Genomic DNA, 25,253 nt, shown 5'->3' with positions numbered 1-25,253 from the left:
AAAATTGGTAAACAAAACAGAGACTGTTCTGGTCAAAATGAGAAAAAAAATGAAACAAGAAAGTTGCAGACTTCTGAAAGTGATGGAGCCCTGCTCCCTTCCCCCACCTCTCATCAGCAAGCTGATGTTTCCAGCAACTTCAAAACAGAAGACTTCTCTGTAATCCTGAATGTACATAAGGAACAGATTAAAGACCTGATTGGCGAAAAAATTTGAGCATATGCTGAAAAACCATTGACTTCAATGAGAGTTAAACATGTCCTCACACACGCTTCTTGAACTGGAGACTAATAAGGATATTAAAATGGATCAAGAGCCTGCCCTCCTTCAGGAAATGCTGCAAAACTGTCATAGATGAGAGGGTTTTTTGCTCATTATCACACCAATTTTCATCAATAGCCTCCTCACCTTGCTTCCAGCCTTCACAATGGGTTCATACCCATCTCTCCCAAGCTTCCCCTCCCTTCTTTCTTCTCCATGCTACTCTATGCCAGGGTAAGCTTTCTCTTGCTCCAAAAAGGAGAGGAACTACACACTTTAAAGTATGCATTAAGGATGCCATCATTTCCAGTGTAATGAATGTGGAAGATGGTCAGATGGTAGAGTGGATGATGGCTGAACATACTCCCTGAGAGAATTAATTACAACATAATGAATTACATTGCTGTCTAGCTATGCAGACCTAGGAATGATTGGAAGGACATAAACCACAGCACAGGTTAAAAAAAAAATAAAATAGGAAAGAAAAACTTGCTGAAGAGTCTCACATAATTTTTCCTAGAGGAATCCTATTTGCAGGGAAAAAGGTACACCTCCTCCAACAGCAATCCATATTTATATTCTTTTATTAGACAAGTGACAGATGAAGTAGTGATGACTAGAAGGCTTGAGTGTGGGTTGATTTCTTTCAATTCAGTATGACAAAGCAGGTTATGTATATGGTTCATGAGTGTGGTACTAATTTATTAAATGCTCATTTGGACTTTTAAAAAATAGCGTGCCTTCATTAGCAGCCTCAGGAAACAGACTTCGTGGTGTAATAAATCTCACTTGCAGGAATTTTGGTCTGATACTCATCTTAAAATACTCTGAACTTTCTTTTTCTGAACCTTGTCTCATGCTCTACTACAGTCCTGAGTAAATTCTCCTGCATGCTTATACGCTGGATTAGTTAGTTTAGAGGCTGAGTCTTTGCACTTATCTCCAAGTCATTCATTGCAATTTTTTTGTTTCATTTTCTTATTGAAAACTTTTTCTACAGATGAAGGTCAGAGGTAACTTTGGCACAAGGGATGTTCAATGTACTCTCATTTACAGATGATAATTTATGCCAAAGTCGTAGAGTAGTAGAAACATTAAACCTGAATGTAGTTTGGAATAGAAAAACTGCTGAGAGGAATGCTCATTAGGTATAGCAAAAGCTGAAAATGAACTGTATGTTTCTTTCTGCCCCTCAGATTTTATTAAATTAGCTCATGTAAATTAGCAAAGATGTTTCCTGCCAACTTTGTTTACGTGCTTGTTGAAGCAGCTTTCTTTCATTCAAGTCAGAAAAACCACAGATTTCCATCATGGTTTTGTGTTTTTGCTGGTTGCTGGGCTGTTGGTGGGGTCTTTGTTTGTTGGGTTTTTCTGCACTGTGTTATAAAACTAAAATGAAATAATCCAGTTCTTTGCTCTTATCCATTCAAGGATACTTATTCATGAACCTGCTTGAATGTTTTGGTATTCACTGTGATAACCTGCAAAACATCTGTGTTCTTAAACAGACTTTCTTAAAATGTTTGAGTCGTCACATTTCTGCCGAATGGGATTTCCCATAGAGGGAAGAGAGCTGGGAATGGACCTTTACTCTCCCAGGGTTGGTACCTGGTAATGCTGCTGCACATTTCCTATGTCATCTGTTTTAGTTGCAGAGGTGTTGCACTGCCATGTAGTTAACATTTGACTGTGTCTCAACAGCTGCCCAGCTGTCCCAACTCAGTGCAGCTCTTAACCATCTTAGGATGTATCACGGCCCAGGCACAATGATGTATCCCAAGCTTCAGAAGAGCATTGCAGCTCCTATATCAGCCTCCACACCACTGCTGGAGGCATGTAATTGTACTGAGCAGCAAGAACTACATAGCCTTCAGACTTCCCTTACTGTGGTGTGGCACAGCACATACTGATATATTCTACTTCCACATCATGATGTGATCTCCTTTTTGTTTTCCTATATAATTTACTTTGTAGTTTTCTGACTGTTGCAGCTACCATGCTTTGGTTTATGCTGATTTGCAGTCTGTTCTGGTTTAAAATTTGTGAGTTAATCTGTGATCACTTTTTGATGGCTAAGGAAGACGGGGTCATGGTTTTTTTAAAAAGTATTAAACAAACAAACAAACAAACAAATGTTGTTCCAAAAAGATATTGTTTTCAAAGTAATGTTTTACAATTACTTTATACAAACTTTATGCCTGCTACTAATAAAAAAGAAAATCTTGCAAATAGCCCCTAACTAGGCATTTTGCTAAGTTGGTGTTTTATTCATCTTATTATACTATGGAATTTAAAAGCTAGAAAAGCTGGCATTAAACTGAAAGGGCAATGGAAAGTTGGTAGCCTAAACATTTGTTTTGATTCATATGGAAGGAAAGAATTTGGACCAGATGCTTGAAAGAGCTCAGAACCCAGCAGCCCCCATTGTTCTTCATTTAGGTGCCTAAATGGTAACAGTTGGGTGTGCAGCTTGCTTGAAAGCTGATCCTTTTGTGTTGAAGCAGCTTTTAGGCTTTAGCCTATCTCTTCCTGGCTGTAGAACTTCAACTGTAAACATTTTGTTCCAGAATTGTTCCTCATCTATATCCTTCAAGCATTTGCTTACAGTTAAGAGATCTATTGTTAATATTGCAGGGCTGCAACCCATTCAGCATGTCCTGAGTTTTACTAATATGTCCCCCTCACGTTGCTTCATACTGGGGATCTACTTCTTTGCATCTAGTGCTTTGGTAATACATTTTCAAGGAATACAACCACCGTGGGGACTCTTTTAATAACACAATACAGTTATATGCTTTTGTTTGTTTTAAGCTGGCAGTTCTGTAAAATATCAACATGCTTTAAAGGCTGTTCACTTTCTCCTGTAAAGTAAGGTTCCAGTCCTAGAAAATGCCTTGAGTGAGGCTAGTGTATAGGATGCTTGCAAATCATTGTGCTTATACTTAAGGTTCATAATGTACAGGGTATCATGGTATATGTAATTGCAGGATTTGGTTAAATTAAGATCAAACAAGGCACCTAGTATGTCTTTTTATAGTTAAATAATATACTAAAACATTTGACTTTATGTAAGTTCTTTATATATATACACACACACTAATACAGTAAAAATACCATTTCAACTTTTATTGTACTGTGGGCTGTATAAGGTGTACATTTGATTCGAAAGTGCCTTTGCACTTCATTTTGGATTACAGGTTTTTAGTGGTCTTAGAAGAGTAATTTTTAATAAATATGCCATTATGCCACTGTGCACCCCAAGAGTAGAGAGTATGGGTGGCTTTGAAATAAGACACTGGATAAAAACCAAGGGGAAACAGTCAAGTTTCCAACTCTGCCATAGACTTTTTGTATGAATTTGTCTACTAGAACAAGGCCCAGAAGCAATCAAGCAGTTTCCAGGGCTGGAAGTCAGCACATACAGGTCCGCATCATGATTTGCCAGGCAAACTGCTCCTGCTGAGAAGCAAGTACCTTATTTGGGACAAATATCCCTGACTGTATTCCCTACAGGAGTCTCTGTGTAGACCCATTAGTTTCATTTCCTTCAGAGTAATTTCAATACTCTTTACACAGTGCTGTAGTTATTCCATACTTCAGATCTTCAGTCTGTAAAATGGGCACAACTGACGTACAGTTCCTTATATATAAACAGAGTTAAACCATTCAGGATGTCAGGCTAGACTGGGGAGTAGGTGGAATCAAAATGCAATGACATTTCCAGTTCCTAAATGCTGGGTGAATTACCCATCAAGGTATTTTTGAGCAAGTATGTGGCTCCAAAGAATAAATAACACTTCTATCATCCTAAATAGAGACATTTTAATCATTCTGATTTTTTTTTGAGCCAATTATTGGCAGATGTGCTTTAGCCAACCATATGTATGGAGGTGATGTACAGATATATTCCTCTGCCTCAACAGATATTCCAGCTTCTTTCCAAATGGTGTGTTTGTTTGGCTGATGCACAACTTCAGCCAGATATTTTTCTGAAATTGAATCCAGATCAAATGGAATGCCCTGCTGACTGGCTGGATCTCAGTACTTGCGTTGATCAGTGATCCTCACCCTTATAGAAAACAGGCAGTTGTCAGGTTATCTGGGATTTTCAACACAGAGTCTTATATGTTATCCATAAATCTATTTTACCTTCTTTGACAGATGCAAATGTTGCATGCAGTTATCATTTGAGGACTAGAGCAACATAAATTTGGTCCTATCTTGCTCTTTTTATTCATTTTCATATTGAGACCATCCAGTTTCTCTGCATAAACCTTCGCATGTTGCAAACCTACCATGTACTGAAAACCCTGTGCCTTTTCCCACTGCTGGACTGAGTTTGATCAGCTGTGTTGTACAATTTGTAGTGGGTCCCAGTAAAGATTTGTGTCATTTCTATGTTCTATTACTCCAATGTAAAACTGCCTCTGTCTCATTTCACAGAACTAGCAACTATTGCCATGTTGTGAGCTGTCTCTCTACAACTAAGGACTTGGGGAGAAAAGGACTTGGGGGTACTGGTGGACAAGAAGCCCAATATGAGTCACAAGTGTACACTTGCAGCTCAGAAAGCCAGTCATATCCTGGGTTGCATCAAGAGAAGTTGTGGCCAGCAGGTCAAGAGAGGTGATTCTCCCCCTCTACTCCACTCTGGGGAGACCCCACCTGGAGTACTGCGTCCAGTTCTGGAGCCCCTATTATAACAAAGATATGGACGTGCTGGAATGTGTCCAGAGGATGATCAGAGGGCTGGAGTACCTCTCCTATGGAGACAGACTGATAGAGTTAGGGCTGTTCCGTCTGGAGAAGAGAAGGCCCCCAGGAGACTTTATTGTGGCCTTCCAGCATCTTAAGAGGGCCTACAAGAAAGCTGGTGAGGGACTTTTTAGGGTGTCAGGTACTGATAGGACTAGGGGGAGTGGAACAAAACTAGAAATGGGTAGATTCAGATTGGATGTTAGGAAGAAGTTCCTTACCATGAGGGTGGTGAGACACTGGAACAGGTTGCCAGTGGAAGCCTCATCCCTGGAGGTTTTTAAGGCCTCGCCAGATGTGGCTCTGAGCAATCTGATCTAGTGGAGGGTGTCCCTGCTCATGGCAGGGGGTTTGGAACTAGATAATCCTTGGGGTCCCTTCCAATCCTGACAATTCTATGATTCTATGGACTAAGAATTTTTCTTCTGTCCTGAGACTTAATTGGAAAGATTAGGCACCCATTTTTTTTCCTGTCTGTCACTCACTGACTTATTGCCAGGAGATATTCAAGAGTCTGGCTCTTCTTGCTGTGTTTTCAAGTCTAAATGTAGGCCATCAACATACCTGGATACTTTTCAGTGCTGTGGTTACATTTCTGTACAGAGCTCTCGGAAATTGTGTGAAGGGTGCTATGTAAATGTACAGATTAGACTGGAGTGGATTAAATAGGACTGGATTTCTGGAATGCACATCATCCCTTACTATGAGTTCTCATAGTGTGGTTAAAGCCAGCCTGTACTGCATGAAAATTTTTTTGTGATGTCCATTTAACCAATAAATCTGTCATCACTGACTGGTCTCCATTTCCTCTGAAATAAACAAATCACTATTAGGTTCTTTGAAGCAGCAGACTGCCAGGAAACACAAAAGTCACTTTTGCTTCATCCACGGAGATAAAGTAGTTAGTAAGTGGAAATGAGCTGCAACTGAAGGAGCCTCAGTGTTCTCACACCTGCTAGAAAGTACAGTAGGTTTCCACACAGCAGGAATTCAAACAGACCTCAGGTCACTGAGTTCAGTGAAAGTGAGCTTTCCTAGCCAAGAAATGAATTGCAGGCCCTTAGAAACTACTTAAAGAAAGCCAGTTTCACAGGGACGGAGGAAATTTGAACAAGTCCAGGAAGTTCTTCTAGGCCCATGACGTCCATTGAGTCAGCTGTTGTTTGCTTGGCACTATACTTCTGACTGCCATGCTTTCCTGGGCCCCTTTATAAACTAGGTGGTCCTCTGCTTTCTGCATTTGGTGTTTTATTCCACAGGATACCCTCTCTGTGCCCTGACTGCCTTTAGCACCAAGTGCTTTCATGTGCAAGTTTGCATCTGCTGTGTCTTTACTCTTGAGTTGGAGTTTACGCCATTGCAATCTCTGTTGCCCAGTGATCTGTGACTTAAGTCTTACCTATTATCTCTTTTCAGTGAAAAAAAAACCAACAGTCTTGAAAAGGCAGTAAAGTCCTTAATTCATGCTGGTTGTTCTCTGATGGCTACTTCCACTGCTGAAAAGGATTGCGGAAAGTAAGCTTCTGACAGGCAAGCATAGTGGTTGTGAAGGGAAAAAAATCTTGGGTTTAGGTTCTGTAACTGATTTTTATGTGTACTACTATAGTTTACCCCATAAAAATGACAGAAAATGTTTCTGGTAAGAGCTTGCAGTTATTTTCAGCAAAGACACTTTAAACTTTGTTTCTAAGAGAAACTGACTTTTGACTTCTACAAATGTCTATGAATACGAAAACTACAAATAACTGCTAAATGGAAGCTGATCTCATGACAGAAACAATCAATAGTAGAAGAAATAAGAGTTTTTAAAGGAAAATCTAATGAATCTTCCTTATGGGTGGACCCTTGGCCCAGCAAAAGCTAATGAGATTTTTAAAATGGGACAGCTTTACAACATAGTCTATAAATAGTGTTGCAAACCCTTTCGTATTCCTTTATCCATTCCATTCTTGTTTCTAAATAATTTCATGCTTGCTAAGAGTTTTAGCATCAGTATTTCCATTGGTGCTTTTTCTTTGTTGGAAAACAGTTTCATTAGGAGTCCAATCTTGGATTTGGATCCACAGCCTTTTTTTTTTTTTTTAAATTTTGCCTTTAAACCTAAAAATAAAATATTTAATTTGTTCTCATCCAAATCCTTTTAAGTTATTATTTTTTATTGCTAGCAATTTTAATACTTTACATTTTGAACTCATGATAAAGTAGAAACTGTTCTTGTAATTGCTGCTAGCATGAACACAGGCTTCAGTTGTATCCTGTCCCAACTGTTATTTCAACCCCTGTATTCAGATTGTGCTCTGATGCTTTGTGTACACACTGTGTTCTGTAAGGTAATAAAGAGATGATTTTAACATTTTTTACATGTTTTTACCAGTAATCACTGAAGGGGACATTCCTGTATTTGTCTCTTTCCTGCCATGGGTGTTTGCATGTTCCCCACATGGTGCTGAAGGGTCGCTGTTTTCCTTGGTGGGAAGATACCGGAAGGTTGAAAGCAACTGGAGAGAAAGACAATGCTGTGCTGATGCACTTCACCACTCCCTGTCCTGGGCCAGGAGCTTACCCATCACAGGACCTTGTGGGCTTCTTTTCTTCCTTTCTTTCTTGTTCTCTGGACTTAAAATTGACTGCAGTAGTGATGGAGAGACGTGAAAACAGACCTATGGTAAAATGGTTTAAAACTAAACCAAAAGGAGTATGGCATTTGCTGTGGTGCCAGATGCTAGATCTAATTTGGAAAACTTCTGGAAATAACTGGGGCTGCAGTTGACAATATATATTTCTTGGCTCACATTTAATCCCATGTAAGTGGTGTTTTTGTCAATAACAGAACAAAGGCAAGGAAAAGAAAGGCATGCATCTGTCTGCCATGCATACAACATGACAGTTCAGTTCCTACAAAATTCACTACTTGTTTATAAAACTGGGATTAGTTCCCGAATTACATTTGCCAAAATATCCTGAAATGAATCCATGCACACTCTGAAAAAGTGTTTAGAGATGATTTGTTTCTAATATGATTTTGGTAGCTTCAAGTCCTGAAAAGGCACTTTTGTTGAAGCTATGCAACCACTTAGATCCTGATATATTACAGACATGACCTGTGATCACTAGGAACAAATAATGAAATGGGAAGAATTGGAGATTGTAAAAGTTGAATTTGCTGAAAATACTGCGTTCCAAATCTAGCTGCTGAGACTGTAGAAAATGTGGAGTAGAAAGTACAAAGTCTGCTCATAACTTAATCTTTACTCATTTTTCTTCACTTCCAGTTTTTGTCTGTTTTGTTTTGTTTGTTATGCTTACCTGAGATTTCTGGCCAGTCATTAACAACAAATGCTTCACACCTGTATCTTTGTATCAGTCAGGTAGCACGTAGACTTCTGCAATGGATGGAAATCCTGGTTTTAGCACTTCTAAGGTTATCTATAAAGAAAATAGAGGGGAAAACCCCATAAGATGTACCTTAAAGGTGTACCTTAAAGAATATGTGAATAAAAATTGCATAAGGGTTCCTGAATTACATCCTTAGGTAACTTATTTATGTAACTGCTAAAGCACCTTGTTATAGGAAGAAGGAAAATTTGAGGACTGCTAAACACTTAGCTCTACATTACATGAACTTTATTTAACATATTTTATTTATATGACAACTATAAAGAATGTATTTCTATTTTACTGAGCAAATGTGGGATCACTTTCCCTGTTGATTCATTTAATACCTCTGAAGTTGTAAAGAATGCAGTGAAGAAAAAAGATACACAATTTTTTTTTTCCCAGACCAAAAATAGTAGGGTGAGGTAGTGCTGAAAAGGATCTTCAAGCCTTTTAAAATAATCCTGGAACTCAAAACTTCGATGGCTAGTTTTGTAAGAGCTAAATGCTTGGGAGTTTCCTGTTTATTTTGTCTCCCAGCAAAGAATTGACCCAAAGAAAAGTATCATACAGATTGCATAAATACAATTGGAAAGACAGTTCTTTTCTAAGAATTAACCCATTCACTTAAGCCCAAGTTTGTTAGGATTTGGCAAGCTGCAGGTAAACATAAACAAATTCCAGAGTGTTTTAGAGCAAAAGCTACAGCCAGTTTTTCAAGCCTTGTTCAAAATTTTTACTTATACTAGTTGAGTCAGTTTTTGAGCTCCTTTATGAGGACTGAAAGATGTCATGTTTCTGAATTCTGCTTGTTACTATGGCAGAAAAGAATTAGCTTTTTCCTGTGTGTACTACACAGCTTTTGTTTGTGTTGTGTTTATGTGTATAACTTGTTCAATGGGTAAAGAGAGCTTTGAATCTGCTCCTGTGAGCCATGAATTTCCATTTCTAATGGGAATGGAGATGTGGTCTTGAGGGGGGAAAGACTGCATTTGTGAGCTTCTCATCCTCCTAAGTTTTATAAATTGTTTTGGTGGAACACAGTTTTTTTAGAGAAGTTGTGTCTTAGAAAAAGCTACCAGGTTCCTCAAACTATTTCTGTGAGGGGCTTTAAAGAGCTGGAGAGAGACTTTGAAGTAGATTCTTTACTTGAAGGGGGAGCCAGTGCACAGAGCATGAAGGGAAAGTGATATGTCATGCGAATCTTCATGCTAAGCAGACTACTTGTGTGTTTATGTATCAACCTCAAACTTTTTTTTCAGGATGCATGAGTTAATACCTGCATATGCATTACATCAGTTAGTAAATTCTGCTCATTGAGGTCTGCTTTGTTTCGGGTTAGGATGGGGATCTTCATCATCCGGAGTGAGAGTTATGCACAGCGAGAATCAATCCAGGCAAATACACAGAGGCTAGGCAGTGACAAGGGCATCTGCCTGCACGTCTTAACATCAGGAGGAGGGGGTTGGTGCAGAAGGCACTCAGATAGAAGGAAGCATTTCAGACAAGTACTTTGGTCCTGTCTAGAGTCAGCTATGCTAGTCCAAGTGATGATTTGTACCGGATATAACATTGCCATCTCCTACATTTTTCTTAATATTGATTTAGAGTAAATGAGGAGCTGAACATCAGTTTTGGCATCTCAACATTATTGCCTTACTGGTTCTTAACTGCTTTTGTAGAAATATTGAATGCTTTGAGAAAAGAACCATAGAGATATTCCGGGACATTGTAGTCATAATGATTCACAAGGGTTTGGATCTAAGAGGAAAGTCAGTGTGTAATAACCTGGTAAAAATTGGGTAGATAAATTTGGTGATTGATAGTGGCAGAAGATGTAGAGAGGCAGAACAGCCTTGTGAGGAGCTTGCCTTGGAAAAATGGGTACAAAAGGCAGTCTACTTTCTGAGCACTTTCTACTACTTTTATTTGACACACACATTGCTGAGAGTTGTGAAACAACTTATTGTTCATATCCTGTATGAATGTTTCCTGGGATTGTGATTTCTAAACAGATTTTCAGAACTGGATTTGAGCTAATGACTTTCATACACTATGTGTGTTCTTTTATCAAGTTTTGAAAAGGGTTTTGGTTCCCCTAAACATGTGTGTGCAAAGACAGTTTCGAAATGGCTATTTTCCAAATACACTAAGGAAGATGAAAGTGCAAATACTAAGTGATTTTACCCCTGGGCAACTTGATGTATGAGCTGCCTACAAACAAATATCTAACTTCCATAGCTCTCTTAATGATAAATGGTTATCTTGCATTTGCAATGATGCTTCTGTAATTTCTGTAATTGCTTTCACCCTGAAACCATTTTTTTTAGGTGATTTTGGCTTGTATTCCTACTTCCTAAATATATTTCTGGAGTTTGAGGTCAGCTTTTACACATAAGGAACTCTTACTCTGTTTGAATTATTCATTTATAAAAAGGAATAGATAATATTCACACTGCATATTAACAATTTGTCATATGGAAGATAAAGTGATTTATACCCACAAAGACTGAGTTACTATGTAGCTCAATAGATCTGGGTATCTCATGACATAGGTCTCACAAAAGGTTTGTTCACCTTCTCAAAAAAGTCTACAAAGATTTGTTTTCATGTTGCCTTTGCTCTCTCTATCAAGGATTAGACCTCATGTTTCTTTTCCTTAGACTTTTGGTGAACACAAGTCTGAAGACACTGCATATTTTGACTTCTTCCTTTAATTACTTGCAACCTTTGAGATAAATGTTAGGTATTTTTGTTTGTGGTTTTTTGGTTGGGTGGGTGGGTTTTTTTGTCATAAGGGCTGTTTAATCTTAAGAAGGCTGAGCGGGGATCTTATCAATGTCTGTAAATAGCTGAGGGGTGGGTTTCAAGATGAAGGTGGTGCGAAGTGATAAGACAGGGAAAAATGGGTACAAGCTAGAACACAGGAGGTTCCACCTCAACACAGGAGGCACTTCTTTATGGTGAGGGTGGTGGAGCACTGGAACAGGCTGTCCAGAGAGGTTGTGGAATCTCCTTCTCTGGAGACTTTCAAAACTCACCTGGATGTGCTCCTGTATGGCCTGCCTTGGGTGATTGTGCTTTGGCAGGAGGGTTGGGCTTGATGATCTCTGGTGGCCCCTTCCAGCACTCTGTGATTCTGTGGTAAGCATACTGTAAGGAATTTCAGAATTGCACCAGTTAGGAAGACCATCCTGACTCAGAGAAACAGAGTGTGTTGCCATCGCTTCAGTTTTACCACAGTGGTATGTGACCTAGACATCATCCCATGCCCAGGATGCACACCTTGACTAGATCATACACAATCTGACTCCTCTTTGCCCTTCTTTTCCTCCAGGTTTGTTATTTAAAATTTGAATTTCATGCAAAATGCTTTGTAATTGTACACTGTTGGCCAGTTACTGCCACATCTTACTCAAATAAGGATCAAAGGAATTGGTGTTTTCATATAGATGAGTTGGAAGACGAAGTTAGAGGGTGTCACAGTTGTGTTGTTTTCCCTATGTCTTTCCTTAAAACTTACTCTGGTATAATACACAGAATGATGATACCTAGGATGAAGTGATCAGTGTTTTCAGTTATCTCTTCTCTGAGAATAAATGATAATGAAGTGGCAAATTGTCTGAAATAGGCTCCTATTATATCTCAGTGCAAGTTACAGCAAAGCAAATAAAACCCAGAATTAGTTCTTAACTGATTAAAAAGGACATTTTTAAATGTACTAAGACAGACAACAGCAAGTGTGGGTTTATTGAATAGTTTTTTGGGGCAGGACCTATTTACAAACAGGGCACTACCCACAGAAATAATCCTGTTTCACCTGCAGGTTGACATATGGGTGAGTTAATGCTCATTATATGTTGAAGGAGGATGGTTAACCTGAACTTCTTATCAGGTCACCACTGATGCAATACAAGAAGGAAGGGTGGGTATTTGGTTGATGTTCTCAGCCTTGTCTTATCAATGTCTTCTACTTTTCATAGAATCATAGAATGGTTTGGGTTGGAAGAGACCTCTCAAAGTCATCTAGTCCAGCCCCACCTGCAGTAAGCAGGGACATCCTCAACTAGATCAGGTTATGCAGAACCCTGCTGAGCCTCACCTTGAATATCTCCAGGGATGGGGCCCTAACCACCTCCCTGGGCAAAGTGTTCTGCCACCCTCGTGGTAAAGAACTTGCCCCTAACATCCAGTCTAACTTTTCTAGTTTGAAACCATTGCCCTTTGTGCTGTTACTGCAGGCCTTTGTAAAACAGTCTCTCTCCATCATTCTTGTAGGCCCCCTTCTGGTACTGGGGGGTTGTATGAGGTTTCCCTGGAGCACTCTCTTCTGAACAACTCCAACTCCTTGAGCCTGTCTTTGTAGCAGAGGTGTTCCAACCCCCTGACTGTTTTGGTGGCCCTCCTCTGGATCTGTTCCATCAGGTCCATGTCCTTCCTGTATTGAGGGCTCCAGAGCTGGATGCAGTACTCCAGGTGAGGTCTCATCAGAGCAAAGTGGCAGAATCACTTCCTTCGATCTGCTGGCCTCACTAGTTTTGATACAGCCCAGAATACCACTAGCCTTCTGGGCTGCAAGCACACACTGTCTGTTCATGTCTAGCTTCTCATCCATCAGCACCCCCAAGTCCTTTTCTGCCGGGCTGCTTTCTACAAAAGTGACATCATGAAAGTGAGTGAAGAGAGGAGAAGGTTGACATTTAGATTTTTAAGAGCGACTACAGCAGCTTGAAAGAGGTAAAATTTGTGGAACCTCCAGTGGAAGCCATCATTGAAAAAAAATTGGTTTATGTGTACATTTTTATTGCTGTGACTGAAAAGCTAAGGGAAGTAAAATGTAGGAGCTGAGAGTCTGTGGTGGACTAGGTAAAACACATCATACAAAAATAATTAATATTTTTTTGTGTGTTTTACATTTTGAGGCATGAGGAGACACAGATTTCCTGCTTTCAAAAAGAAAGTGAAAATATATGGGAGTAGGAAGGCACAAAATTGTGTTTAGAAAAAGCTTAGTGTTCAGCTAAATGCACAGATGCATAAACTAAACACTTTTGTGCCTAAATCACTGTTTATATAGTAATGAGGATTTTCCATCAGTTTCTTCAGTTAAACAGTAGCTGTCTTGCTGTTTAATGGAAACAAGGCAGTCTTGCCTAAAAATGTCAGATACATCAGCATGTCATGCTCTTTTATCTTTTATATGAGTTCAGCACAATCATAACCCTAACAGACCAACATTTTGACCTCCTTTCCTTTGGAATTTTGTCTGAGATTTGCGAAATGAACACAGTCCCATTTTGGATGGTAGAGAAAGTCAATGTCCAGTTTGGGGGCTTGTTTTGAAAGATGGGGAAAGGTTGTTTATGACTAGAAACATCTGCCAAATGCTCTAACACCAGCATAAATTAACTATTTACTCAACCCCCTGTTTACATCTGCAAAAGAAGCTATTGCTCCATGTTTTCAGTGCCCCAGAGGCTTATAAATCCCCTGGAAAACGTTGCAACAATGTAAAACAACCCAATGCAGTTATTCAACAAGTACCATTTATATAGGGCTGTGTTGTACTGCAGCATGCTCAGTCCAGCATCTACAATAAATCCATGTCTTAGTGACATTTGCTCTACTGACTGGAGTCATTAGGGACCACAGAAAGGAAAGGAAATGTAAATTGTGCTAGTTAGACATTTTAAATAACCAGGCAGCAAAACGGGCTGAGCAGAAGAGTGGGTAAGAGAGGGAATTAAATTGTTCCATACTGGATGTCTGCCTATTAATACTTTGTCATGCAATAGACAATTAAGACTGGCTCAGATTTTGGTGTCTATCAGTAAAAAACTACCAGGCGGTGTATTGCAGGGATGGTTATGCCAAGCAAGCAGTCCCTTGTTCATAGGCATCCCTTTGCCTCAAGATCCTGAGCACAGATGTGAGAGACCACATATTCTGGGTGGCTATCCATGGGTAAAAAGCCCTGGAAATGCTCCTTTCTGGGCAGTAAGGCTTTTCAAAGCTGTGCAATTTAAAAATAAGATACCCTTGATGAAAATAGTATAATGTCCAATCATCTTATTCAATCGGGTGGAAACTCTGTGACTGACTAGTTTAAAATTCAATGGAATAAAGTCTTTTATTGAAAAGAGCTCATGTGTAAGTGCTATAACTCATTTTGTTGGAAAGCTGCAGGCTTTCATTCCACTTTCTAATATACCTCTCAAATTTGTGCCATTTCAGAGCTGCTACATACTCCTTTTCAGAGCTGCCAGATGAGAGTTCAAGACGTATTTTTTGAGATTCAGAAGCAGATTTTTCTACCTCTTTCCTCACCCCATTAGCATTGGCAAATAAAGTGTTCATTGTTGTTGCATGAAGTCCATCCCTGGAATTGCTGGTTACTGGCATATAGGCTGGGATTTCCTTATTGCTTCATCTCTACTTTTCAGAGTACACTCTTACATCCTCCAGTAGGTGTGGCAATATTTTTACTACTCTTGTCCCCACTGTGTCTGTGATCTGATAATCTCAAGTATTGCCCTTCCTCTTACTGTGAAGCATGCAACCCTAGATTATATAGATGGGAAGAAGGACACAGAAATAACTAGCAATTTTCATTTCTTAGAAAGATGGAGTTCCACACTTTCAGAGGGATGATTTTTTACTTCCAGCCTCCCAACCATTACTGGAGGTGACAACTGATCATAATAGAGAATGTGGGGACAGATGTTGGTTGTCTTACCGAAGAATTAGATAACCTTTATACTTGTTTTCAGTGTTGCAGCTTATAGGATGGAGAAAAAAGATATACCTACCCAACCTGTATCTTCAATTATAATGACCCTCTCTTTAATTTTCTTACCCCAGTAGAGGTAGGTATTTTAAATGAGCTTTGTTTAAAGAGTAAAATCAATACTGTCTGGGGTTATAAAACATATATAGGTTTTACTGTGCTTTGACACGCACTGTCAGACGGTTTCACTGACACCTTACCAGAAAGGCCCCTCTTCTCCAGCTTTTACACAGCAAGTTGTGTGAGGTGAATGATGGAAGAGCCAGTCCACATTATTCAACATTTCTGTGCAAATGGCCTCTCTTACTTGGGAAAATAAAAGTTTCTACTTTTGTATTAATGTTGTGATCACAGCAAGACTTTCCATTACTGAATAGGAGTTGGAAATGAAGCTGGGGACTAAGTGACCTTTTGATTTGACTAACATACTGTGGACTTGTGGCTTAATTATTGGACACTCTTGGGTTTTGGTGGATTATTTTCCTTTTTTTTTTCCCTTTCTTTTTTTTTTTTCTTTCTAAATATATCTGTTCTCAGAGTGCTCACTTGAGACCTGAACTTTATCTACACTGACAAGTCTTCAAAACCAGGCCCTTATTACTGTATTTTCTCTTTCCAAATTAAAAAATGAAGGCTAAGCATATCAACTACCTTGGCAGTATCAGTCCACTTTAGACATTTAAGGGAGGTTTAAACCTCTTAGTTACTTGTAATGGGTTGGGGCAGATCCCCTCCCCACCACAGGCAGAAATAACGACTCAGACAAACGGATTGCAAGAGTGATGAAAGTTTAAATAGAAAGCAGTGAATGTTACAGAAAACCCAAAGCGCAGTGACAAAGAAAGATCCCATCCCCACCTGAGGGTGCATCCAAAACCCCCAGGGCTCCTTCTTCCCCCTCCCTCTGCTGGGCTAGTCTCAGCTGGCCAGGCCTGAGACTGCCCATCCCCCTGTGGCCTTGGGCCCAATCAGGCCCATGGCCGGGAGATCTCTCCCCCAGTTACCAAGTCTCGGAGAGGGAAGGAAAGAGGAAGTGCCAGACCCCACCGCAAAATTTATAGTGGTGCAAGGGATTATGGTAGAAATACCTAATTTCCTGAGTCCACCCACTGGGATGGACTTCTGGACACAGGAAACACCCCTGTAGCAGAGGGCACCCAGCCCAAACTACGACATTACTTTAACTGCAGTCTTATGATACATGATAGGACATGGGGGGATGGGATGAAGCTGGAGGTGAGGAGATTCAGGCTGGACGTGAGGAGGAAGTTCTTCACCATGAGAGTGGTGAAGCCCTGGAATGGGTTGTCCAGGGAGGTGGTTGAGGCCCCATCCCTGGAGGTGTTTAAGCCCAGGCTGGATGAGGCTCTGGCCAGCCTGATCTAGTGTGGGGTGTCCCTGCCCATGGCAGGGAGGTTGGAACTAGATGATCCTTGTGGTCCCTTCCAACCCTGACTGATATTATGATACTATGATAGTATGTAAGAGGGGACAGTACAAGTGTGGCATAAAAATTTGCCATCTCAAAAGCTATACTTGAAGTGACTTCTCCTCTTATATTTATAGTAAATATTTTCTTGCACTCTAATCTTAAAGTAATAGGAAGTACTCCAAACAATTATGTTGTGGCTTTTTGCTCACATCAAAGTTGTTGGTGGTGTTGGCTTTTTTTTTATTGCACTCTGCCAAAGCTTTCCATTATGAGTCACTAACTTTAACTCTACAAGTTTGATTGTTAGCAGTTAAGTTAAATTATTTATCAAAAAGCTCTCCTAGACTGTAAAATGAATAGTGAAATAGATTTAGCAGAACACTTAAACCTGTGCTGTTTGTTAGATTTTATTTCTATTACAGATTTATTTCCTTCACCCAATATACAATGTAGAGAATGAGTTTGGGTTTCCTCTTTCATTATATGTTTTTCCATCCCTTAACAATTGTACTATAGTTTGAGAAATGAAATTGTGTCGCTTCAAACACAACAAATCCTTTGGATGTTTTTAATGAATTCTACCATCTGAGAAAACACAAAGAAGGGGAAATGATGCATGCTGCTGAGCAGGAGAACTTGTAAGTCAAAGCCAGCTGATAGTCAGGACTTCTGAAGTAGTGATTAGAAGATTTTCTATCTAGTATTAACAGATAGTAATAGTTTTAAGTAAAATATGAGATTGTCATGGTTGTTTTGAAAGCAAATGGTATAAATAGTCTAAACACCCCAAAAATGTATTTTATAACCCTTTTAATTATGGTTTCCTCTGAAAGGCAGGTAATTCCATTTAATTGCATGTGGAAAGCACTTTCCACTGTTTTTCCATTTTTATAGTTAGTGTTATGCTTCAATACAATGTTGTAAAGTAAACTGGGAATGAAACAGTTGAATACACCCAGAACAGCAACCCTGCTTGGTAGTGTGTGTGTGTGTGTGTGTGTGTGTGTTGTTCTGTTCTTAAAAAGTCTGGATATCTACTAAGATATGTTATGAGGACAGCTGTGCCTGTTGGCTTCACTTTAATGCTTTCTGGGGGATAATACAATTTACAAAACAAGTCAATAAAACATAGGCAGGCATATGCATTTGCACTGAAGTCTCTGACAGTTCTTAAAGACCCAGAGAGGGATTACATTGTGCCCGACGGTGAAAGCTGTAACGGCACACTGAGCTGTGTCCAGCAGGGGCAGCCACCAAAGCAGGGAATGGCCACATGAAATTGCTTGTGAGGACCACAAGAGTCATCAAGACAGTGGAGTGGAAAGCAATTTGTGATGCTGCAGCTCTGCAAGGTGCTATACACACCACAGAGGGCAGTTATGAGTGTTTTGAAAGGACAGATTTCAAAGAGTAACAGCATTGGAGACAGACTGATTCTCTGGTTATTTCTTAGCAGCAAATCACTGCAATGTCTTTTTCCGTTCCCTAGCCTCCTCTCTGCTTTTGCTGGCTCTATTTTTGTCTTAAGCTAAATATTTCGTATTTTATGTCATAGAAAGCTGATCAACCTGAAATCTATTTTAACTATGACACAGAGTTACAGATACTTGTGATAAAGAACCTCCACAGAAAGCTCACTGGCCAGAATTAAAACATTCAGAGTGTGCTCTTTAACATTAAAGCATTTTAGCTGTTTTGGGGTTTTGTTTGTTTGCTTGCATTTGGGGATATTTTTTTTTGGTTGGTTGGTTGGTTGGTGTGGTTTGATTTTGGTTGTGTGGTGGTTTTATGTTTGGTTGTGTGTTTTTTTCCCTTTTTCTTTTTTTCCACACAGGAATTAAATACGGTCTTTTGTTAAGTTTGATTCCCAGAACACTGACTGTTGGTTACTCAGGTGTTTTTGACAGGACAAGAGTCTCCCTGCTTCCCAAAGCTTAAAACAAAAACTTCAAGCCAGAATTTTAGAGACTCAAGACTTGTTGAGAGGTGATTATCCAAATAAGTTCTGTGTGTCATATACTCTTTTCTCTTCTTAATCAGCCACTTCCCTACGGTTTGTACTACTTTAAATCCTTCATGTACCATCTTTGCAGGAAAAATCTTTCCCTAAGTATTTTTATGCAATAAAGTAGGGCCAAAAGGAGTATTTTAATGCTTCATTGGAGTTCTGATACGGCTGCTGTGCAGGGAAGGGCTTTCATCAGATCATTGATGATGACCAGGGCAAGCAAAGTGTGGTGTGTTTGGTTGCTGTTCATTCCTATTCTGCTTCTTTTGGTTAGGAAAGTCTCTGTTGGAGTTGGATAGGAGGTGAGACTCAAGAAAAGGAAGATTATGTAAGCTTGTATCTCAACTATTGTTTTCTCCACTTGCATGACTTTGTTCTGAGAGGCCTCTACATGGAAAATGTCTTGGTTTAGTTTTGTAGATTACTCTTACTCAAGAGGACTACTAATATGTGGGGAGGTGATGCCAGCAGCTCTTGCCTTCATTTGATGAAACTCTTCTACCTGAAAGCAAACTACTAAAATAGTTTAGCAATAGGTAGGCAGTCATCGCATGTATGTTATCCAATGCTATATGTAAGACATGTACCTCTAGAACTCCAAGTGGGAATTGGGAGTCCTACTGGATAAAGTCCTATTAAAATGCAGCCTTTAGGTTTCTCTAAAGGAAATTCTATGTTGACATTTTAGGCAAACTTCTAGGTGTTTCTAAAAGTGTCTTTCAAGTCTTTCCTAGTGTAATCTGTAGTTATGCAACATTTGGGACCTCAAGTAGTCCTGCATGAAGATCTACTAACTAGTGTGAATGTTCATAGGAGTGAATTCTTATGTTGTCTTCCATATTGGCATGGTTTGAAAAAGAAGTGACATGTACATGCCATATAGTTAGATTGATCAGGTGACCTGCCAGAAACATATCTTTTCCAGCACAGGTATCTTCAACAATCTGGAGCATTAGCAGTGTTATGAATCAGTGTTTCCAATACAGCAGTATAATTCCTGAACTTCTGCTTTCAGGAGGCATTAACAACAAAAAAAGTTGGCAGCAAGAACTAGTAGGTAATGCTTTAGGATGGTATAGAATGTGTTTCTGAATGTCCACAGGGTTTGCTGTGCCAGTTCATGGGTTTTTTTGGGAGTGGATGTAGGGCTGGTTTAAATAGTAAATTGTCACAGACTTGGTTAGAAAGCGTTAACTCAATAAGCAAACAAAACTTCACTTTCATTAGAATGAAAAGAAGGATTCATGGAATTTTGATGTTGTACTTGTGCTACTGTACAGCTTTGCCTATTTGCACATGCAGAGTTGTGAATTATGGAAGGGACGATGCTGTTTGTTCCTATGTTCAGAAAGGATTCCCTAAATACATTTAGTGAATGGCAGCTCCAGAAATACTTTTAATGACTTTCTCAAAACAGGCACTCTGAGTATGTTCAATGATTTGGAACAGTACATTCAACTGAGCAAAATTTTCTAAGAATATTATTTAAATCATTTTATAGGGAAAGAAAATGATGAAACAAAAATAGATTAGTTAAATCTGCAGTATTTGGTTGCCTAGTCTCAACCGGTGCCAACAAGAATAGGTGCAGCAAAGTAATCTGCAGGGCTATGCAGTTTCATCTAACCCTGGATTTAACTAATTGTTATACTCAAAAGTAGGGAGTAAGAATTTAAATTAGGATCGTACAGAGCAATGGGCAGTGTTTTGGACACAGGGTAAGTTTACATATGAATTCTGAGCAACTTTGAAATGGAAATAGAAAAAAATAGCATGGAAAAACTGCATAGTATTCTCTATTAAATGTAAGAAATGTTTGAAAGTTACTATTTCTGGGTAAATCTTGTTCTCACATGTAGTTACTGGCAAATCAATAGGAACCATATGGAAACCTTCATGCCAGCTCCTTGCTTGTGTCTCAGTAACTACTTCATTTTGTCAGAAAATATAATTAACTATAAAATATCAGAAACAATTAGATTAGGCAGTACAGCTGGATACCAGTATGTACTTCTGACCATTAAAAAATAAAGTTGTTTTCTCTTTCATAATCCCCCTTTGCAACTTTAATAGCACAACAGTTTCTTCATATGTATATTTCAGATTTTTTTCTCTATTATTGCCCTGATAGTAAAGTAGTTTTCATAGAATCATGAAATCCCCTGGCTTGAAAGGGACCTCTAAAGGTCATCCAGTCCAACCCCCTTGCAGTAAGCAACTAGATCAGGTTGCCCAGAGCCCTGTCAAGCCTCATCTTGAATGTCTTCAGGGATGGGGCCTCAGCCACCTCCCTGGGTAACCTGTTACAGTGTTCTGCTACCCTCATTGATAGGGTGCTTGGTTGCATGGTTTAGTTGATTAGGTGGTGATGGATGATAGGTTGGACGCTATGATGTCGAGGGTCTCTTCCAACCTGGTTTATTCTATTCTATTCTAGTCATGGTTTTTGTAAGTTCATATTGTTATTATTTTGAAGGGGGGGAAAAAAAGGCATTTTGCTCTGAGTCATACATACTTTTTATGTCTTGCTGATGTTTAGAGGCTCTAAAGCTTTTGTTTAGATGGCAGTGTTTTAAACAAACATAGAGGAATTAAGGTTGAAAGAAATGTTCTTTCACACAGCATTGAACTAGTAAAGGGACAAGCTTCTTGTATTGATTATTTTGTATAGATTGCTTTTTAAAAATAAATAACCATGTAGTAATTCTCTGCAAACACTTGAACATAATTTATGGACACATATGCAATTAAACCCATTCAATTTATCATGCTTCATTATAAATGTGTAGTGAAATAAGTTTAGAAATAGGTTGTTCATAGACTCATAGAACAGTTTCAGCTGTAAGAGACCTTTAAAGGTTATCTAGTCCAACACTTCTGGCAATGAGCAGGGACATAGTAGGGTTTTTCTGAGAGTAAGTGTCAAATGCTGTGAGTCAAAGTGGAAAACCTGGATGTTGAGTAACAGGTTATGGGAGAAATCCATAAATTATTACAGTCACAAATTATTAGTGACTGTTGTCGCTACTTGCTGTCAGGATCCAAAAACCATCTGAAACTGCTAACAGAGAACTAACAATCTGACTTATTGCTGAATTTTATTCTCTGGGATCTTACATTGCAGTTAACTGAAAACTCACTTCTGTCTGAGAAATGAAGGCACTTCAGCTATTGAACTAATCCAAGAAAAAATAGTAGGTGCTTCTTGCACATTTCACCTGTGATTCTGACACTACCCAGTTAGCAGCAGATCTTTTTGTCACAGATCTTCTGATCAGTCTCTTTTCCCTGTTCTGTGAGCAGTCCTTTGGCAAAGTTGCCAAAATGTATTCTACACACATAGGAGCTAGATTCTGTGCTTGCCTGGTACGCTTCATGTCTCAATACAGAGAGAAGGAAACGTGACCTCTGGCAGGACAGTGCAAATGTTGGGATTAACAGAGACTTTTCCTTAAGGAAAATAATGTAAAAGTAACTTTTGAGGGTGGGGACTAGTACAAGTAATAATGATTTTTTCTATTTTTTTAAAATTTATTTTTAAATTGAGCTATTAATAAACTTAGGAAAAATATATGCCACCAAATAATCTGTAGAACTGTGATTTATAACACTGAATGTCTTCCCAAATGGTACTTTCTACATCAGTTAGCACTTTTGTCTAACAGGAGAGAGTAAAGATGCTGCCTGGAGTTTTTGAAAACTGATACAAAAAGTTCTGAGAGAGGTGTGACCTGCAAAGCAGAACACAGTGTTTAACTGCCTGCATTACTTGACATCCAAAGAACAAAGGTTTGCAAAAGAGAGACTGATAAAGTACTAATACCTGCATGTAGGCTACATCTTCTGAGCGTGTGCCAGAATTTGTCTGGGAGAAGGCAGAAGACAGACAATATAGATTGCTGTATTTTTCATCAAGTGGTTTGTACCATCTGTATGTATTTTACATGTGCCTTTTGAGAGGCAAGGAGTGTAACTTAGATCCCCCTAGGCTTTGTTCTCTGCCTCTACACCTACCATTTGGCATAGGATGTAGCCAGTAGAAGAAAACTTAGGTTGCTGGGACTTTTTTCTTGTTTTAGTTGCAACAGCTGCAAACCAGATGTAGGCTGACATGAGTTCTGCCAAAAATCTCTTCCAAGTCTCCCACCCATTTTCCACCAAAGGGAAGCCAGTCAGGTGACACAAACAGACCTGAAGGTCAGAAAGCAATGGGAGCTCCTGATTCTGCCTCTAAAGAGCTTGTTAAAAAGAACCAATCAGAAAATCTAGTTTTACTGCTTTGGAAATTCAAACAATCAAAATGTATGGAGGTCACATTTCTTAAAGGCTACTATTCAGAGCAGCATGATGTCAATGGGAAGTAAAAGCCAATCTGTATAGAAACCGCAGTAACACTGCAGCAAAGTCAGATGACAGCAAGAACTCATAACTAGTGTTCACCTAACTAGTATCCACCTAAGTATTTTTTAATGCGTATTTTCAGCAGATCTTTGCTGAAACAAGTTTCCTAGGATTACCCCTGTTCTGTTGTGTGAACCTCAGTACTGAGAAAGAGTCAGGTTTTGGTGTACCTGCCTTATGTTCTTGTGCTCCTCTCCAACTCTGGCTTTCAGCAATGTTTGAATATACCACATGTGGTTTGTTTTTGATTTTGGTTTTTTTTCAGAGTATCTTGGCTGTTACAGATGCACTCAATGACATTCACAACAAATAAATTAAAACTGGAATCTTTTCCACTGTGTCAGTCTGTTGATGAGATCATACTGCTGACAAAATTGTAGCTGCCAGGCACTGAAAATCCAACACTGATTGAAAGGAAGTATCCAGCAATGACAGAAATGTCTAAACCAGTTGTCCAAGCAGCTTATATCTGCACAGGATCTGTGTGGGCTAACATTGCTAGCAGCACTGAATCCTTTGCTGGCAAAGATGAAGGACAAATGCTACCCATGCAGCTACATTTCCCCTTCTGTACATCAGTATCCTAGGAACCTAGAGTTTAGATGCTAACTGTGCTTGTATATTGGGAACTCAGAACCATGAGTATTAACTCAGACAATGACTTGGGTCCTTTATGGTTTTACTTGCTATACAATAATTCAGTTTTCTCATGGAACTGCCTGCTTGCAGAAAAATTGCTTGTGTTATAAATTTGAGTGACTTACAGAGATAAGCATACTCTGCGAAACATTTGGATGGGTACTTCTGAAGTTTTTCCCTTTGATCATTCATGATAGCAGCAGCTACCAAGTTTTTACACCCTCTTTCTGTTTTATTTCCAGGCTTATGTCTTCATTTCTAGTACTTAATTTTCAATATGATATCAGTGTCATCTGTAGGTACATTACTTTTATTTAAAGTCACAACTTTAGTTTTGAAACCAGAGAGCCATGGATCTTTCTTGCAGCAAGTACTGACATGGGAAGACTTCTTGGCTTATGGTTTCACACTGGCACATGTTTGCAAAAACAGTTAGGACTTTAGCAATGTCTTGCATGAAATGCATTTGTGTCATACTGCAGATAAATAGTTATGCACACCCACCTGCTTTCAAGCATGTATGAAATAGATGTCTGATGGTATAAGAAAGGTAAGTCTGAAGGCTAAGGAAAAATATTTAGGTTTCTCCAGTGTTTCATTAAAATGCTGATACAGGTGTTTAAGTTCAGGTCATCTACATAGTATGTATACCTCAGAATGAGGTGGCCAACAAAGTTGCAAGGAACAGGAGCAATGTACATGTGGAGAGATGTCATAGTGACTTGAGTTCTCCAGCTAGGATGAAGGAAGAAATGTGAACTTCTAGGTTTAAGGTAGTTTTGATCTGGTTTCTGTGTTGACTTTGGCCCCACACTGTAGTAGATGAGAGGGTCTTCTGATGGAGTTCTACCTCAGAAATCTCTACTCAAGCTGTGGCTGAAGAGCTCCCAAATCCACCCAACAACTTTGGTGGGTACCCTCAGTCACACAACCATCAGTACACTTCACATTTGAAGCAAAGCTCTGAGTGTCATATCAGCACAAATTAAGAGGTTTAGTGATTTGAGACCCTTTGGTTTTAAAGCATTTTAAATGAATGACTATAGGACTAAGTCAAGCATCAACAGTTCTCATTAAAAAAAGAAAGTTCCCTTCCAAGCAACAGGGTAACTTACAAAAAGTGAAAATATATTTATACCTTTATAAAATGTAGACAGTTGACTGTAGTTTTGAAACCAGACTCGCTGGCCAGTTGGACAGTTTCAGGCACGCTGATGATTCATCTGACACAGAGTCCAGGGAGTGATTTCTTGCAGGCCTGTTCATTTGGATATTGATGCAGGTTTCTATTTAAATCAGCAGCTGAAGTGTGAATTTATCTGTGACATTTTTAAGACGGTCCATGGAGCCAGAATTTGACTAATGATTCTCCTACCGATATGCTAGTTTGGGGTTTATAGGTGTTGTATTATACCCAAACTTACAAATGTCTGGCCCTTGGTTTTCTCCTCCACTCTCTCATTCTCCATTTTCCTTTTTTTCTTTTCTCTTTTGTTGTTGTTTTGTTGGTAATAATTTGACTTTAATTTATTTTAATTAATGAAATATTTTTTAACAATTTATTAATTTATTTAATTTATTTAAACAATGTCACA

At 39.1% G+C, this 25,253-nt stretch overlaps 1 protein-coding gene across 1 annotated transcript in view; it reads left to right on the top strand.

The window, feature by feature from the left end:
• The window catches only part of MEOX2 (mesenchyme homeobox 2), a 54,334-nt gene that overhangs the window by 14,457 nt on the left and 14,624 nt on the right, over positions 1-25,253 (top strand). The window lies entirely within an intron of this gene.

The sequence above is a fragment of the Dryobates pubescens genome, chromosome 4, assembly GCF_014839835.1.
Source record: "Dryobates pubescens isolate bDryPub1 chromosome 4, bDryPub1.pri, whole genome shotgun sequence".
In the NCBI taxonomy this organism is placed as follows: Eukaryota; Metazoa; Chordata; class Aves; order Piciformes; family Picidae; genus Dryobates; species Dryobates pubescens.
Note: the sequence above shows the minus strand (reverse complement) of the source record. Positions and strands in the feature narration are given on the sequence as shown.